Raw genomic sequence first — 18,667 nt, forward strand, 5'->3', positions numbered from 1 at the left:
GATTCCCCATTAGCTGGGCTTCTGTATTTATTATGGATCCCCATTAGCTGGACTACTGTATTTATTATGGATCCCCCATTAGCTGGGCTCCTGTATTTACTATGGATCCCCATTAGCTGGGCTCCTGTATTTATTATGGATCCCCCATTAGCTGGGCTCCTGTATTTATTATGGATCCCCATTAGCTGGGCTCCTGTATTTATTATGGATCCCCCATTAGCTGGGCTTCTGTATTTATTATGGATCCCCATTAGCTGGGCTCCTGTATTTATTATGGTTCCCCATTAGCTGGACTCCTGTATTTATTATGGATCCCCATTAGCTGGGCTCCTGTATTTATTATGGATCCCTATTAGCTGGGCTCCTGTATTTATTATGGATCCCCATTAGCTGGGCTCCTGTATTTATTATGGATCCCCATTAGCTGGGCTCCTGTATTTATTATGGATCCCTATTAGCTGGGCTCCTGTATTTATTATGGATCCCTATTAGCTGGGCTCCTGTATTTATTATGGATCCCCATTGGCTGGGCTCCTGAGTGTAGCAGCGGTCTAAGGCACTGCATCTCACTGCAAGAGGCGTCACTACAGTACCTGGTTTGAATACAGGCTGTATCACATCCGGCCGTGATTGGGAGTCCCATAGGGCGGCGCAAGGCAGCAGCTACTCTTCCTGGGGTCCAGCAAAGTTAAGGCAGTTTATACCAATTTTAAAAACATTACAAAACACTCACAGATTTCAGAACACACTGTGTGAGTACCAACCAATGAGGTATATAAACCCTGGATTGTGCATGCTATGTATTGGCCAATGAGAGGCTCTGAAGCCACCGGTCGGCCATATTGGTCCTCCCCAGTAGAAGCCTCAGTACTCCAGAGGAATTCTACAGGACAAAATTACATTTAAAAAAAAATTATAGTGGTAAAAGTAACAGTACTTTCTAAAAAATTATAAACATTAAAGCAATATATATTTTTTAAATGTTAAATGTTTATGCTGTACACCCACACACACAGTCCCCCCCACACACACAACCCAGCAAACTCCTTTTCACATTTTCTAAATGTCCGATATGGAACGCTCTGTGCATGTGCTATATAAAAACCTTTTGCAATGATGAATACTGTGTTCTACTACCCAGGTCTGGTGTTGGATCTCCTGCATGTATTTTCTGATGTTTAATCAGACCACTTGAATGAGAGTATCTCTTGTCACATTGATCACAGCTATAAGGCTTCTCTCCTGTGTGTGTTCTCTGGTGTTGTGTCAGGTTTCTTAGGGAAGCAAAGTTCTTCCAACAGTCAGAGCAGTGGTAAGATTTGTCTCCTGTGTGTGTTTGTTTATGTTCAGTCAGATAAGAAGTTCTACCAAAGCTTTTCCCACATTGATCACAGCTATAAGATTTCTCTCCTGTGTGTATTCTCTGGTGTCTATTGAGGCTGCTTGACTGAGTAAAACTCTTCCCACACTGATTACAGCTATAAGTTCTCTCTCCTGTGTGTACTCGCTGGTGTATAATCAGTTGATCAGCTTGACTAAAGCTTTTCCCACACAGATCACAGCTTATGAGATTTCTCTCCTTTGTGTGATGTCTGATGTAGCTTCAAAGTCTGTGATGTTGAAAAGCTTTTCCCACAATCTGAACAGTGGTGAAGCTTCTCTCCCGTGTGTGTCCGCTGGTGTGTTTTCAGATCACTTGAATGAGTAAAACTCTTCCCACATTGATCACAGCTATAAGTTTTTTCACCTGTGTGTACTCGCTGATGTATTTTCAGTTCTTATGAAGATTTGCAACGTTTCCCACAGTGAGAGCAGCAGTGAGGTTTCTTCCCTGTGGGTCTCTGATGGTGTTTCTTGAGGTGTTCTGATGTGGAGAGACTCTTCTCTGCCTCGTCAGCATCATGTTGTTGTTGAGGCTCCCCAGAGGATACAAGATAGTCACGTCTCTCTCCTGAGTGAACGACAAAGTCACACAGTCATTGTAGTGAATGTTTAAATGCTTTTACAAACTTTTTTGACAATTATCTTCTACCATTAATAAGATAGTCAAGAGAGCAACAATAGTTATTATTTGGTCTCCGTGTCCAGTCTGAAGGACGTTAGAGGTAGTTTCAACAATAGTCATTATTTGGTCTCTGTGTCCAGTATGAAGGACATTAAAGGTAGTTTTAACAGTAGTCATTATTTGGTCTCTGTGTCCAGTATGAAGGACAGAGGAAGTTTCAACAATAGTCAATATTTGTCTTATTTTTCACATTAGTAGTCGATGACTTTAGGCTTGATTAATTATGAATTATTGCTAATTAATTTTAGGCTTACAATAAGTTATTACAGTTGTTGAAACCTTCAGCAGTGATCCAGACGACTTTAGGTCACCAATATTATTAATGGTATTATTTGATTGAGATTTAAAACAGAGTAAAACCACAGCAAATAAAACCACATCAAATATGGATCAATCAACTATATTATGTTATACTAATACAAGTTGCTCAGAGAAAGAGATTTAGTTTAACAAGTAATACAAAAATATCTCCAATAGGAGTCAAAATGATTGGCACCCCTGTTTTCAATACTCCGGCAGCACCCTCCCGTTTTCAATATTACAGCACACACACCCCCCCACCCCCCCTTGCCAGAATAACGACGCCTTTTTCTAACATGTTTTATGATTTGGAGAACACATTGGGATCTTAGACCATTCCTCCATACAGAATCCTTCCAGATGTTTGATGGGTTCTAGAACACATTGGGATCTTAGACCATTCCTCCATACAGAATCCTTCCAGATGTTTGATGGGTTCTAGAACACATTGGGATCTTAGACCATTCCTCCATACAGAATCCTTCCAGATGTTTGATGGGTTCTAGAACACATTGGGATCTTAGACCATTCCTCCATACAGAATCCTTCCATATGTTTGATGGGTTCTAGAACACATTGGGATCTTAGACCATTCCTCCATACAGAATCCTTCCAGATGTTTGATGGGTTCTAGAACACATTGGGATCTTAGACCATTCCTCCATACAGAATCCTACCAGATCCTTCATATCCTTCATCTGTGATTATGGACTGACCTATTCAATTCAACCCACAGGTTTTCATTGGGGTTCAAGGCCCCAGAGACTGAGATGGCCATTGGAATATTTAGATTTTGAATGCTTAGCAGAACAGGAAAATGGTCCAATTCCCACACTTATCAAAAGAACATCCCTGGTCATCCCTACTGCCTCTGATCTGACAGACTCAATGAACACAAGTACTCAGTTTGTAAATTATGGCTATCCATAACTTTAAAAAAGAAAAAGTAAATGGTGCCTTCTGGTTTGCTAAATATAAGGAATTTGAAATAACATATACTTTTACTTTTGATATTTAAGTATATTTAAAAACAAATACTTTTAGACTTTTACTCAAGTAGCATTTTACTGGGTGACTTTCACTTGAGGAATGTTCTATTAAAAGGTATCTTTACTTTTACTCAAGTATGACAATTAGGTACTTTTCCCACCACCATAGCACCGCCTGGTGGGCGTGGTCAAAGAGCTCTATTTTCATGTCATCTGACCATAGCAGCGCCTGGTGGGCGTGGTCAAAGAGCTCTATTTTCATGTCATCTGACTATAGCACCGCCTGGTGGGCGTGGTCAAAGAGCTCTATTTTCATGTCACCTGACCATAGCACCGCCTGGAGTTTGATAAATGGCACTCGGATTGGAACCAGTGCTTTTGGTCAGATGACATGAAAATAGAGGTCTTTGACCACGCCACCAGGGCAACACATCCCCCTGATTCACCTGCCTCTACCTCAGGACCTCTGCTTCACAACGTGACCTCCCTCCTTCACAACGTTCCAATGGGTTGAGCCACCCAAAAGGTATCTCTTGAATGGCTCCATCTGAGACATTTCGAGCTAAATGTGGAGTGAGTTCACTGCACGTTCTAAACTCCCTTACACTTACAGATTGGATCATAACCCTAAAAGTAGCAGAGATCCCACTCTCTAAACAGAGAAGAGATCCCCCTCTCCGAACGGAGCAGAGATTCCCCTCTCCGGACGGAGCAGAGATCCCACCCTCCGAACGGAGCAGAGCTCCCACCCTCTAAACGGAGCAGAGCTCCCACTCCTCTCAACGGAGCAGAGATCCCGCCCTCTCAACGGAGCAGAGATCCCACCCTCTCAACGGAGCAGAGATCCCACCCTCTCAACGGAGCAGAGATCCCACTCTCTCAACGGAGCAGAGATCCCACTCTCTAAACGAAGCAGAGATCCCACTCTAAACGAAGCAGAGATCCCACTCTCTCAACGGAGCAGAGATCCCACTCTCTAAACGGAGCAGAGATCCCACTCTCTAAACGGAGCAGAGATCCCACTCTCTAAACAGAGCAGAAATCCCACTCTCTAAACGGAGCAGAGATCCCACTCTCTAAACGGAGCAGAGATCCCACTCTCTAAACAGAGCAGAGATCCCACTCTCTAAACGGAGCAGAGATCCCACTCTCTAAACGGAGCAGAGATCCCACTCTCTAAACGGAGCAGAGATCCCACTCCTCTCAACGGAGCAGAGATCCCACTCTCTCAACGGAGCAGAGATCCCACTCTCTCAACGGAGCAGAGATCCCACTCTCTCAACGGAGCAGAGATCCCACTCTCTCAACGGAGCAGAGATCCTACTCTCTAAACAGAGTAGAAATCCCACCCTCTAAACGGAGCAGAGATCCCACTCTCTAAACGGAGCAGAGATCCCACTCTCTCATTGGAGCAGAGATCCCACTCTCTCAACGGAGCAGAGATCCCACTCTCTCAACGGAGCAGAGATCCCACTCTCTCAACGGAGCAGAGATCCCACTCTCTAAACGGAGCAGAGATCCCACTCTCTAAACGGAGCAGAGATCCCACTCTCTAAACGAAGCAGAGATCCCTCTCTCTAACTTTGATATGCCGTAGAGTATTTTATGTTTAAAACATTTTTAAAATGTTACTAATAAACACACAAAATATCAATATTCATGTTTAGATATTTCTGTATTCTACAGACAAAACATTATGGAGTCTTAAAGGAAGCGTAGGTAAGGCCAAAATGTCATAAATATGCCAACTTTGATTAATTATTTCTAAAATAAACTTTTAAATACAAAATGTCGAATATATAATAATCCTTTCTCCAAAACACAATTCTGTGGATTAAATCTCGTGAGAATTCCCCAAATCATGGTATTTTTTGTCCTGGTTTCATGAGGAATCACTCAGTACTCACTGGTGTTAATCAGATCTTCTCTCTCCTCCTCTTCTTGTTCCTCCTTCTCCTCTTTCAATGTGACAGTTATCTCTCCCTCCTCCTTCACTGCGTCCTCCTCTTTCTCTTCCTCCTCTTCTTTCACAGTAACATCCACCTCCTCTTTCACTCTGAATGCGTCTTCCTCTTCTTTCAAGGTAACAGCCTCACCCCCAACTTCTTTTTTTACGATAACAGACACTTCTTCCTCCTCCTCTTTCACGACAATGTTCAGCCCCAGAGCTTATTTCTCCGTCCAGCAGACCTCCTCTTCTTTAGCAGGAGGAGAGTAGCTTAGTGAACTCAAGTTCGGAGGTGTTAGCTAGCTAGGCTAATGCTAACTTAACCAGCCCGCTAGCTGAATAATAACAACAACACCGTAAATATGAAATTAAATCTGATAACTAACTAAACGACAGAAGAGGGTTTAAAACACAGTGGCTAATATACACAAAATAGTCTAAAGAGCTTTATTGGTTCGGCTATTTTGGCTAGCAAGCTACCGAGGTGGCTGACTAACTGTTGCTGCTGTTGAAAGAAGCGTTCCGTCCATGTCACGTTCTGACCATAGTTCTTTTGTGTTTTCTTTGTTTTAGTGTTGGTCAGGACGTGAGCTGAGTGGGCATTTTATGTTGTGTGTCTAGTTTTCACGTTTCTATGTTTGGCCTGATATGGTTCTCAATCAGAGGCAGGTGTTAGTCATTGTCTCTGATTGGGAACCATATTTAGGTAGCCTGTTTTGTGTTGGGTTTTGTGGGTGGTTGTCTTCATGTCTTCGTGTGTCTGCACCAGACTGAACTGTTTCGGTTTTTCACATTTGTTGTTTTGTATTTTGTACTGTTTTTCGTCTTTATTAAACATGTTGAACACTAACCACGCTGTGCTTTGGTCCGATCCTTCGTCCACAGAAGAAAGCCGTTACAGAACCACCCACCAAAAAAGGACCAAGCAGCGTGGTAACGGGCAGCAGCAGCAGCGGCCGAAAGATCGAGAGGAATGGACATGGGAGGACGTTCTGGACGGCAAGGGAGTCTACACATGGGAGGAGGTCCTGGCGGGAAGGGATCGCCTTCAATGGGAACAGGTGGAGGCAGCTAGGAGAGCAGAGGCAGCCGGAGAGAGGAACCAGCGGTATGTGGGAACACGGCTGGCAAGGAAGCCCGAGAGGCAGCCCCAAAAATTTATTGGGGGTGGCACACGGGGAGTGTGGCAAAGTCAGGTAGGAGACCTGCGCCAACTTCCCGTGCTTACCGTGGAGAGCGAGAGTACGGGCAGACACCGTGTTATGCGGAAGAGCGCAAGGTGTCTCCTGTACATGTGCATAGCCCGGTGCGGTACATCCCAGCTCCTCGTATCGGCCGGGCTAGAGTGAGCATCGAGCCTGGTGCCATGAAGCCGGCTCAACGCATCTGGTCTCCAGTGCGTCTCCTCGGGCCGGTGTACATGGCACCAGCCTTACGCATGGTGTCCCCGGTTCGCCAGCACAGCCCAGTGCGGGCTATTCCACCTCACCGCACTGGCCTGGCTACGGGGAGCATTCAACCAGGTAAGGTTGGGCAGGCTCGGTGCTCAAAAGCTCCAGTGCGCCTTCACGGTCCGGTCTATCCGGTGCCACCTCCTCGCACCAGCCCAGTACCACCAGTGCCAACACCATGCACCAGGCTTCCTGTGCGTCTCCAGAGTCCAGTACGTCCTGTTCCTCCTCTCCGCACTTGCCCAGAGGTGTGTGTTCCCAGCCTGGTACCACCAGTTCTGGCACCACGCACCAGGCCTACTGTGCGTCTCCAGAGCCCTGTACGCACTGTTCCTTCTCCCCGCGCTCGCCCTGAGGTGCGTGCCCTCAGCCCGGTACCACCAGTGCCGGTACCACGCACCAGGCTTATAGTGCGCCTCGAGAGTCCAGTGTGCCCTGTTCCTGCTCCCCGCACTCGCCCAGTGGTGCGTGTCCCCAGTCCGGTACCACCAGTTCCGGTACCACGCACCAGGCTTATAGTACGCCTCGAGTGTCCAGTGTGCCCTGTTCCTCCTCCCCGTACTCGCCCAGTGGTGCGTGTCCCCAGTCCGGTACCACCAGTTCTGGCACCACGCACCAAGCCTCCTGTGCGTCTCCAGAGCCCTGTACGCCCTGTTCCTGCTCCCCGTACTCGCCCAGTGGTGCGTGTCCCCAGTCCGGTACCACCAGTTCTGGCACCACGCACCAAGCCTCCTGTGCGTCTCCAGAGCCCTGTACGCCCTGTTCCTGCTCCCCGTACTCGCCCAGTGGTGCGTGTCCCCAGTCCGGTACCACCAGTTCCGGCACCACGCACCAGGCCTACTGTGCGCCTCAGCAGGCCAGAGTCTGCCATCTGCCCAGCGCCGCCTGAGCTGCCCGTCTGCCCAGCGCCGCCTGCGCTGCCCGTCTGCCCAGCGCCGTCTGAGCTGCCCGTCTGCCCAGCGCCGTCTGAGCTGCCCGTCTGCCCAGCGCCGCCTGCGCTGCCCGTCTGCCCAGCGCCGTCTGAGCTGCCCGTCTGCCCAGCGCCGTCTGAGCTGCCCGTCTGCCCAGCGCCGTCTGAGCTGCCCGTCTGCCCAGCGCCGTCTGAGCTGCCCGTCTGCCCAGCGCCGCCTGCGCTGCCCGTCTGCCCAGCGCCGTCTGAGCTGCCCGTCTGCCCAGCGCCGTCTGAGCTGCCCGTCTGCCCAGCGCCGTCTGAGCTGCCCGTCTGCCCAGCGCCGTCTGAGCTGCCCGTCTGCCCAGCGCCGTCTGAGCTGCCCGTCTGCCCAGCGCCGTCTGAGCCGCCCGTCTGCCCAGCGCCGCCTGAGCCGCCCGTCTGTCCAGCGCCATCTGAGCCGCCCGTCTGTCCAGCGCCATCTGAGCCGCCCGTCTGTCCTGAGCCGCTAGAGCCGTCCGTCAGTCAGGAGCCGCTAGAGCCGTCCGTCAGTCAGGAGCCGTCCGCCAGTCAGGAGCCGCCAGAGCCGTCCGCCAGTCAGGAGCCGCCAGAGCCGCCCGCCAGTCAGGAGCCGCCAGACCCGCCCGCCAGTCAGGAGCCGCCAGAGCCGCCCGCCAGTCAGGAGCCACCAGAGCCGCCCGCCAGTCAGGAGCCGCCAGAGCCGCCCGCCAGTCAGGAGCTGCCGGAGCCGCCCGCCAGTCAGGAGCTGCCGGAGCTGCCCTTCAGTCCGGAGCTGCCCTTCAGTCCGGAGCTGCCCTTCAGTCCGGAGCTGCCCCTCAGTCCTGAGCTATCTCTCAGTCCTGAGCTACCTCTCAGTCCTGAGCTACCTCTCAGTCCTGAGCTACCCCTCAGTCAGGAGCTACCCCTCAGTCAGGAGCTACCCCTCAGTCCTGAGCTGCCCCTCAGTCCTGAGCTGCCCCTCAGTCCTGAGCTGCCCCTCAGTCCGGAGGAGTTTCCTCAGTCCAGAGGCGCCCCTCAGTCCAGAGGCGCTCCTCAGTCCGGTGGGGCCCTTTATTAGGGTTCCTAGGAGGACACTAAAGCGGACAAAGACTATGGTGGAGTGGGGTCCACGTCCTGAGCCAGAGCCGCCACCGCGGACAGATGCCCACCCAGACCCTCCAAGTTAAAGGGTAGGAAGCATTAGTTTTTACTCACCAGTGTAACAACACAGTGTGGTTACAGACTTAGTAACTTTGTTGTAGTCATTCTGACTGACATCTGGAATCTATCTATTATGGATGTTGGGGATTTTCCCTGACATCATTCTGTATGTCTCTGCTCTTTTGATCTGCAGTCACGTTTTAGTTGGGTTTTGTTAGTTGGCTTCTAACTGGTCTCCATTAGTTGGGCTCCAGCTCGCTGACCATAGCTAGTTGGCTAAATAGCTAATGTTAGCTGGCTGGCTAAGATAACTGCATATAGCTAACATTCTTTGATATTTGGTTATATGGTTTTATGTACTTCCAAAACTGTGGTTTACTTTAATCACTCAAGTGATGAGTGCAAACGATTTGAAGTTATTTCTGTTGCAGTTTACATCATAGGGAATAGGCTGGTCCTCCATATTACATCACACCTGACTTTGGCATTCTTTGGAATTCTGATTGGTTTCATGTAAAAGCTGTAACTTTGCATTGGGACATAAAAAATATTTCATTTGATATTTTATAAACAATACAAAACATACACATACAAATTACAATATCATACAAACATTAACTACATCACACCTGCCCAGACCCACTAGAACACACCCCCATCTCCATTAACTACATCACACCTGCCCAGACCCACTAGAACACACCTTCATCTCCATTAACTACATCAAACCTGCCCAAACCCACTACAACACACCCCCATCTTCATTCATCACACCTGCCCAGACCCACTAGAACACACCTCCATCTCCAGCGCCTGCATCACTCTCCGCCACACATCAAAATACACCATTTGATTTCTCTCTATCCCCCAGACACTAGACTAGTCTCCCACTCCCTGCCGCTGAAAAACATCCCTGCAGCATGATGCTGCCACCACTCTACCATAAAGGCCTAATTGGTGGAGTGCTGCATAGATGGTTGTCCTTCTGGAAGGTTCTGTTTCGCGTTGTCTTTATGGGCTATTGTGTGTAGATTAATGACGATTATTGTTCCTTTTTTCACTGGCTGCATTTACTGGCTACATTCACTAGCACCATTGTTCTTATGTAATATAACCATATACAATGTCTTAAAGTGATGGACTGTGCCATCCCCACGGCCTCCGCAATGGATCAGTCCACTATGACAGACCTCCGCAATGAATCAGTCCACTCAGACAGGAGCCTCCCAATGGATCAGTCCACTCAGACAGGAGCCTCCCAATGGATCAGTCCATTCAGACAGGAGCCTCCCAATGGATCAATCCACTCAGACAGGAGCCTCCCAATGGATCAGTCCACTCAGACAGGAGCCTCCCAATGGATCAGTCCAATCAGACAGGAGCCAATCAGACAGGAGCCAATCAGACAGGAGCCAATCAGACAGGTGCCAATCAGACAGGAGCCAGTGTCTTGCGCACCTCTATTTTTTTCTTTGTATACATTTGAGAATCTCAGTTGACCAACAGCCTTTCAACCAAACAAACAACCAGTCCACTAAATGGGGCCAGTTCCAGAACAGTCTACTAAATGGGGTCAGTCCTAGTACAGTCTACTAAATGGGGTCCGTCCTAGTACAGTCTAGTAAATGGGGTCAGTCCTAGTACAGTCTAGTAAATGGGGTCAGTCCTAGTACAGTCTACTAAATGGGTTCAGTCCTAGTACAGTCTACTAAATGGGGTCAGTCCCAGTACAGATACCTATATGGGGTCAGTCCCAGTACAGTCTACTAAATGGGGTCAGTCCTAGTACAGTCTACTAAATGGGGTCAGTCCCAGTACAGTCCACTAAATGGGGTCAGTCCCAGTACAGTCTACTATATGGGGTCAGTCCCAGTACAGTTTACTAAATGGGGTCAGTCCCAGTACAGTGTAGTCCACTAAATGGGGTCAGTCCCCGTACAGTCGACCAACAGCCAAACAACCAGTCCACTAAATGGGGTCAGTCCACTAAATGTGGTCAGTCCCAGTACAGTCTACTAAATAGGGTCAGTCCTAGTACAGTGTAGTCTACTAAATGGGGTCAGTCCTAGAACGGTGTGGGAGGTTCCATCGGGCCCTAGGACTTCCCAGGGGATTTACTGGCTGCATTCGCTAGTTCCATCGGGCCCTAGGACTTCCCAGAGGATTTACTGGCTGCATTCCCTAGTTCCATCGGGTCCTATGACTTCCCAGGGGATTTACTGACTGCATTCGCTAGTTCCATCGGGCCCTAGGACTTCCCAGGGGATTTACTGGCTGCATTCACTAGTTCCATCGGGCCCTAGGACTTCCCAGGGAATTTACTGGCTGCATTCGCTAGTTCCATCAGGCCCTAGGGGTCTGAATACTTTCTGAAGGCTCTGTAGATACATGTGGTGTAAATCAAGGGGTCTGAATACTTTCTGAAGGCTCTGTAGATACATGTGGAGTAAGTCAAGGGGTCTGAATAGTTAACATGTCAAAAGACCATCCCCAAGCCAAGCTGGGTAACGTGTCAAATGGCCATCCCCAAACCAAGCTGGGTAACGTGTCAAATGGCCATCCCCAAGCCTTCTCTACAGATCGTGTCCCACCCACGGGACGGTTGAGCTAATGTGCGCTAATGCGATTGGCATGAGGTTGTAAGTAACAAGAACATTTCCCAGGACATAGACATATCTGATATTGGCAGAAAGCTTAAATTCTTGTTAATCTAACTGCACTGTCCAATTTACAGTAGCTATTACAGTAAAAGAATACCATGCGATTGTTTGAGGTATTCACAGTTATGTACTTGAAAAGTTATTAATATTCCAATTAGGTACATTTGGGCAGTCTTGATACAACATTTTGAACAGAAATACAATGGTTCATTGGATCAGTCTAAAACTTTTCACATACATGGCTGCCATCTAGTGGCCAAAATCTAAATTGCGCCTGGGCTGGAATAATACATTATGGCCTTTCTCTTGCATTTCAAAGATGATGGTACAAAAAAAATACAAAATAACGGTTGGTTTTGTCTTTGTATTATCTTTTACCAGATCTAATGTGTTATATTCTCCTACATTGATTTCACATTTCCACAAACTTCAAAGTGTTTCCTTTCAAAAGGTATCAAGAATATGCATATCCCTGCTTTGGGTCCTGAGCTACAGGCAGTTAGGCGAAAATTGGGCGGCTCCTTAAGAGTTAACTGTTGAAATTAAAGATCCCAGAATATGTCCATACGCACAAAAAGCTTAATTATCTCAACTGTTGTGAACACATTTGTTTATATCCCTGTTAGTGAGCATTTCTCCTTTTCCAATATAATCCATCCACCTGACAGGTGTGGCATATCAAGAAGCTAATTGAACAGCATGATCATTACACAGGTGAACCTTGTGCTGGGGACAATAAAAGGCCACTCTAAAATGTGCAGTTTTGTCACACAACACAATGCCACAGAAGTTTTGAGGGAGCGTGCAATTGGCATGCTGACTGCAAGAATGTCCACTAGAGCTTTTGCCAGAGAATTGAATGTTCATTTCTCTACCATAAGCCACCTCCAACAGAGGATTTGGCAATAAATCCAACCGGCCTCACAACCTCAGACCATGTGTAACCACGCCAGCCCAGGACCTCCACATTCGGCTTCTTCATCTCCTGGATCGTCTGAGACCAGCCCCCCGTACAGCTGTTGAAACTGAGGAGTATTTCTGTTTGTAATAAAGCCCTTTTGTGGGAGAAAACTAATTCTGATTGGCTAGACCTGGCTCCCCAGTGGGTGGGCCTATGCCCTCCCAGGCCCACCTATTGCTGTGCCCCTGCCCAGTCATGTGAAACCCATAGATTAGGGCCTAATGAATGTGTTTTAATTGACTAATTTCCTTCTATGAACTGTAACTCAGTAAAATATGTGAAATTGTTCCATGTTGCGTTTATTTTTGTATATATATTCCAAACTCTGACATTGCTCAATCTGATATTTATTTTTTAATTTAATTTTATATTTTGTTACGTTTTACTGCATTGACTGTTGGATCTATGAACGTAAGCATTTCATTTCGCTGCAGGTGCGATAACATCCGCTAAATATGTGTACATGACAAAGACCATTTGATTTGATTGATGTGCTTGTTTTCATTACGTAAATGCTTCAGAATTCACAAAAAGTGACGTTATAGAATCTCATAGAACACAACACAACGTATCCGATCTCCTAAGCCTGTGTTCACCACAGACCTTATTTTCCGTGTTTTTCCAAAAACCCTACAAAAAACTATTAATTTCCCCATAGGCTTTGTCCAACGAACCATGGCAGAGTTAGTGCCTACAAAAAGACGCCATTAATATTTGTCTCTGTTGGCGTCTTTCAGCGATGCCTTCAGGTCGACTGAACGTTTGCTACGTTGTGGAACGGTTTGTGCTGAACAACACGGTTTGCCAAAACGTTATTGTACGTTCTTGAACAGACTTTGAGATACGTTTGCTCCGTTCGGTGGGTGTGCGACTTTAATCAATGAGTGATGTATTTAAAAGAAGCTGTGCATTTTTAACACACAACCCAACACCTCCCCGTTTTTCCAACTGGTCGTTCAGTATAGTACCGTTTTTGTTCGATTGAACGTTATTTTACGTTTGTATGTACTGAACGCAGCCCAGTCGATGTTGCCAGTGTGACGTGTAATCTAGTGGACGGGACGCTTCTTCGAGAACAACAGTTAGTCAGACACCTGGTTAGCGTGCTAGCCAACATCGCAGAAACATTGAGGCCCTTCAGACCATTTCAGTGTCTATTTGCCACTGTGTTTAGAACACACTTCTGTCGTATCTACTTGTTACCCCATTTAATGGCCAAATCAGCCTAGCCCTAAGCTAATGCTAACTAACACCCCCGACCATGAGTTCACTAAGTTACTCTCCTCCTGTTAAAGAAGAGGATGTCTGCTGGACGGAGAAATAGGGTCTTTGGCTGAACGTTGTTGAGGAGGATATCACAGTAAAACAAGAAGTAGAGGGTGAACCTGTTAGTGAAAGAAGAAGAGAAAGACGCGTTCAGAGTAAAAGAGGAGGAAGTGAAAGAGGAGGATGCAGTTTTTGGAGTGAAGGAGGAAGAGGAGGAGACTGAAGATCGGATTAACACCAGTAAATACAGTCTTAAACAGAACGTTAACAATGGATCAATGCATCCAATCTAGAGGCGAAAGAAACACACACTTGTTTAGGTGAGGTGCTGGCTAGCAGAGTATAACACCTGTTTAGGATAGCTGTTTAGGAGAGGTGCTGTACTGCACCGCTGTAACTCTGCGTTGTGTGTGGTTGATTGAGACTATAGACGTGGACTTTGGAGATCAGGTAGTTTTAATTAAGCAGAATTCACTCTGCATCCAAAAGAAAATAAAACATTTGTATAGCACATATGTTCGGCGAATCGTCGCCTCTTTCTACAACAGATGCACAATACAAGGGACTGGGATCATTCGAGGAGCTAGCCATCGTTCACACATACAATAGCCTGCTAATACCTTAGCTAGTTATTAACCACATGTTGAATTCAGAATGTTGATATCATCCTAAAAAGTACAATTACAAGTGCATCTTAACAATAGCATCCACTTATGAGTAACCTCTAAATATACAACATTATACATGAACAAAACACTGTGTGTATGACTTGGTGCTTAAAATAATCAAACTTTTCTGAAGACGACAGAAAAAGTGTGCCTACCTCTCATAGTGCATCTAAATGATTTGAGCACGAGCACGCAGGGCAAAACGTAAGTACACACTCCCCTACTCCCAGGATGCAGACATGCATAATAACAAATCAACATGCCATTTTAATATATGAACCTGGTGAAATTCACACAGTACTTTAACAACTGTTAAATGAAGGCTACCTGTGTCCCGCGTAACTTCATGAGGATGGACACGAGGACCAGGAGGAGATCTGCAGCTCGCCGCCGTGTGCCAGAGGAGAAGTCTGCTGCTCTGCAGGATGTTTCAAGGATAGGGTCCAACAACGCAGCAAGAGAGGCAATCCGTGTGCGGGAGATCTTCACCTCCTACTTCATCAAAGAGGGTGCTGTTCCCTGGCAACACCATAGACTACACTATGCACAACCAAAGGCTCTTTTAATTCACATTGCCATAAGAGTATTCTTCCATTTACATAGCTATGTCAACTGCAGTTATTCAATTCACAGTTTCTCTCCCTTTGATTTCTACTTCTCAGGTGAGTGTGCTGTTCAGGTAAGGGTGTGATGTCTGTGCAAAAACAAAACAGGCTATTTTAAATCACCCATTTTGAAAAAATGTAGAACAATTAGACACCCTATAACCCACACCTACACACTCATGTATCAATCTGATTGATGGATTGTGTTGTGCAGGTTCAGGTGTATAACTGCGGCTCCTTCCATTTTCAAAGAATAGGCAAGAGGGCCAACCATGGAGAATAGTAAGACACTTCATTATTTCTATAACTACACTATATTGTTTGTCCTTGTGTGTCTGTTTTTCAGCATAAAGTACTCTGCAGCCACTTAGTGTGGTGTGGACACCAGGTGAGACAACACACAGATTCCTGTTGAACACTGTCGCTTTAACTTCTCTAGGATAGGGGGCAGCATTTTCACGTTTGGATGAAAAGCATACCCAAATTCAACTGCCGGCTACTCATCCCCAGAAGATAAGATTAGCATATTATTAGTATATTTTGATAGAAAACACTCTGAAGTTTCTAAAACTATTTGAGTCATGTCTGTGAGTATAACATAACTTATTTAGCAGGCGAAACCCCGAGGACAAACTATTTTTATTTTTTAGGTCATTTTTCTTTCTGCGTTTTGTTTCGTGCCTGCAGTGTTGAAATATGCTTCTCTCTCTTTGTTTACTATGGTGCTAACTCAGATAATAGCATCGTTTGCTTTCACCGAAAAGCCTATTTGAATTCTGACATGTTGGCTGGATTCACAACCAATGTAGCTTTAATTTGGTATCTTTCATGTGTGATTTAATGAAAGTTTGATTTTTAAAGTAATTTATTTGAATTTGGCGCTCTGCATTTTCTCTGGCTTTTGGCCAGAGAAAATGGCCAGATTTTTTTTTATATATATATATAGCTTTTGGCCAGATTTTTGGATATAAATATGAACTTTACCGAACAAAACATACATGTATTGTGTAACATGAAGTCCTATGAGTGTCATCTGATGAAGATCATCAAAGGTTAGTGATTCATTTTATCTCTATTTCTGCTTTTTGTTACTCAACTCTCTTTGACTGGAAAAATGGCTGTGTTTTTCTGTGGCTATGTACTGACCTAACATAATCGCAAGGTGTGCTTTCGCCGTAAATCCTTTTTGAAATCAGACATGTTGGCTGGATTCACAACCAATGTAGCTTTAATTTGGTATCTTTCATGTGTGATTTAATGAAAGTTTGATTTTTATAGTAATATATTTGAATTTGGCGCTCTGCATTTTTACTGGCTTTTGGCCAAGTGGGACGTTAGCGTCCCACATATCCCAGAGAAGTTTTAACTACCTTATTTTCTCAATAACAGTCTCTCTTCTTCACTTCATCCCTCTCTCCCTAAATCCTCTAGGTTCTATCAGCTGTGTCGGTGAACCCCTCCTGCATCTGAACTGGCTACATAGAGGGCACAGCATGATCAGAGGTGAGAGGTCTCTTTGTCAGGTCAACAGGAAGTATTATTAAAGAGATGCTTTACATTGAAATACAGATAGATGCAGTAGTCCCATAGTTAATGATCCCAGGTCAGTTTATATTATACAGGAAGTATTATTAAAGAGATGCTTTACATTGAAATACGGATAGATGCAGTAGTCCCAGAGTTAATGATCCCAGGTCAGTTTATATTATACAGGAAGTATTATTAAAGATGTGATTTACATTGAAATACAGATAGATGCAGTAGTCCCAGAGTTAATGATCCAAGGTCAGTTTTGCATTTCACCTCCTGATTGATGAAAACACAAGGCTTAAACATGCTCTCTCTCTCCATCTGTCTCTCATCTGCAGGTATGTTTGGATGTTAGAGGATGCCAACCCGCAGTCCCATCATCGCCACCTACCCCGCTTTTAAGATAACCTTTGGGCTGACTAGAGACACTATTATGTAATTGTGATGAACTGAGAGAATATTTAGGTAGCACTGTGATTCATTAATCATGTGCTGCCTTCCCTGCTCCTATGTGCTTACCTCTTTCCCTTTCTGTCTTTTACACCTCCCGCCACCTCTTTCTTCCTCTGTTTTTATAATGCACAACAGATGTGCATTGAAGTACAGATTGAACTTGTATTTATAACACTTGGATAATGAGCTTTTCAATAAAGTGTTTCACATTCTCTACTGGTTGAAATGAAGTGTAATTTGATGAAATACTCCACCTATCCTGTGTTTATCAGATCAATGCAGATGAAGGGCATTAGATGTTGAGATGAATCGGTGTTATTTACAAGATGCATAGGAAGTGTAGTGTACTGTTTTTTAAATTCTATTTCTGTATACATGAATTAACTAGTAAAATCCTGTTTCTAGTCTATTAGTTACAATGTGTAACCATTGATGTCCCAGAACCAAGATTGGTAAACTCTGTTAAAGTGTATAATTGTAATACATACATGCAGACACAGCGTCATTCAAAGAATGGAATTTGATACTCCTGGTATTGGATATGACTGAAAAATAATCTCAAAGACATTCATACCTAAACAGCACCTTTATTTGCCAAGGTAGAGTACATGATCGGTGAATATATTAAATGTACAGGCTACAATGTGGGGATCTCATGCATGGTAATAACTACATGTATATACGACTTGCATCCTTGGTACAACATGATATTATATTCTACTCAATCCATAGGCTTCATTAATGTCATTCAGGCTGTTTTGAAGTTGATACAACTGGCTATGATAGCTGAGGTTCATAGCTAGGTTCTGAACTAATATGTATACCAAACGTTTGGGTCCATACACAGATCGGCTAGATAGCTAGCTACACATCCATAGGCATACAGGGATTTTAATCATCCACTGCACAATAAGCAAGAACATAGCTAGCTACGTTATTTCATCTATCTGCATGGCAAATATCAACAAGGCAAGCTTACAAAATTGTACATTCAATTTGCAGTAAATTCTTCAGCTAGCTAGATTCTATACATCCACTGTTTCACAAAACGACAGCCTGGTTTGCTGGTTGTTTCAGGAGTCCCTAAAACAACCAGAATTACAATTTCAAACTCATGTCACAACACCCATAAAGATAGCCAGCTAGCTGGCTAATGTTAGACAGCTGAGGGATGGGGGCTGGAGAAATGTAACCACTCTCAAATTCATAGAGAAAGCTATTGTATCAACCTTAACCCAAAACCTAGGGACCTCATCAAGAAGTTTCCGACATCTTGGTGTAACAGTTATAAGGTGTTGGCTTGACAGTCAGTGGACCCAGGTTTGAGTTCAGCTCAGGGCTACCCCCTGAATTCACTACACTCTGAATACAAGGACTGGCCATCCATGATATCATAATGATAGTTTAACCAGGTTTCTAGGCTATATAGTATATTCTAGAATTCATCCATGATGTCATAATGATAGTTTAACCAAGTTTCTAGGCTATATAGTATATTCTAGAATTCATCCATGATATCATAATGATAGTGATAAGAGAATTATGTTCTCCAGGTACATAACCCAATTTAATATATTACTCAGTCTGCAAACCAGAATTTGTAAGATCCTGGTCGAATGAAACAGACGTAGGCTCAGCTAAAATAGTCAAAAAGGTTTATTCACGGGAATGTTCTAAAGTCAAGAATACAAAACAATACATTTTATACTGACTTCTCACGC

Source organism: Salvelinus namaycush, chromosome 25 (assembly GCF_016432855.1).
Source record: "Salvelinus namaycush isolate Seneca chromosome 25, SaNama_1.0, whole genome shotgun sequence".
Classification (NCBI taxonomy): Eukaryota; Metazoa; Chordata; class Actinopteri; order Salmoniformes; family Salmonidae; genus Salvelinus; species Salvelinus namaycush.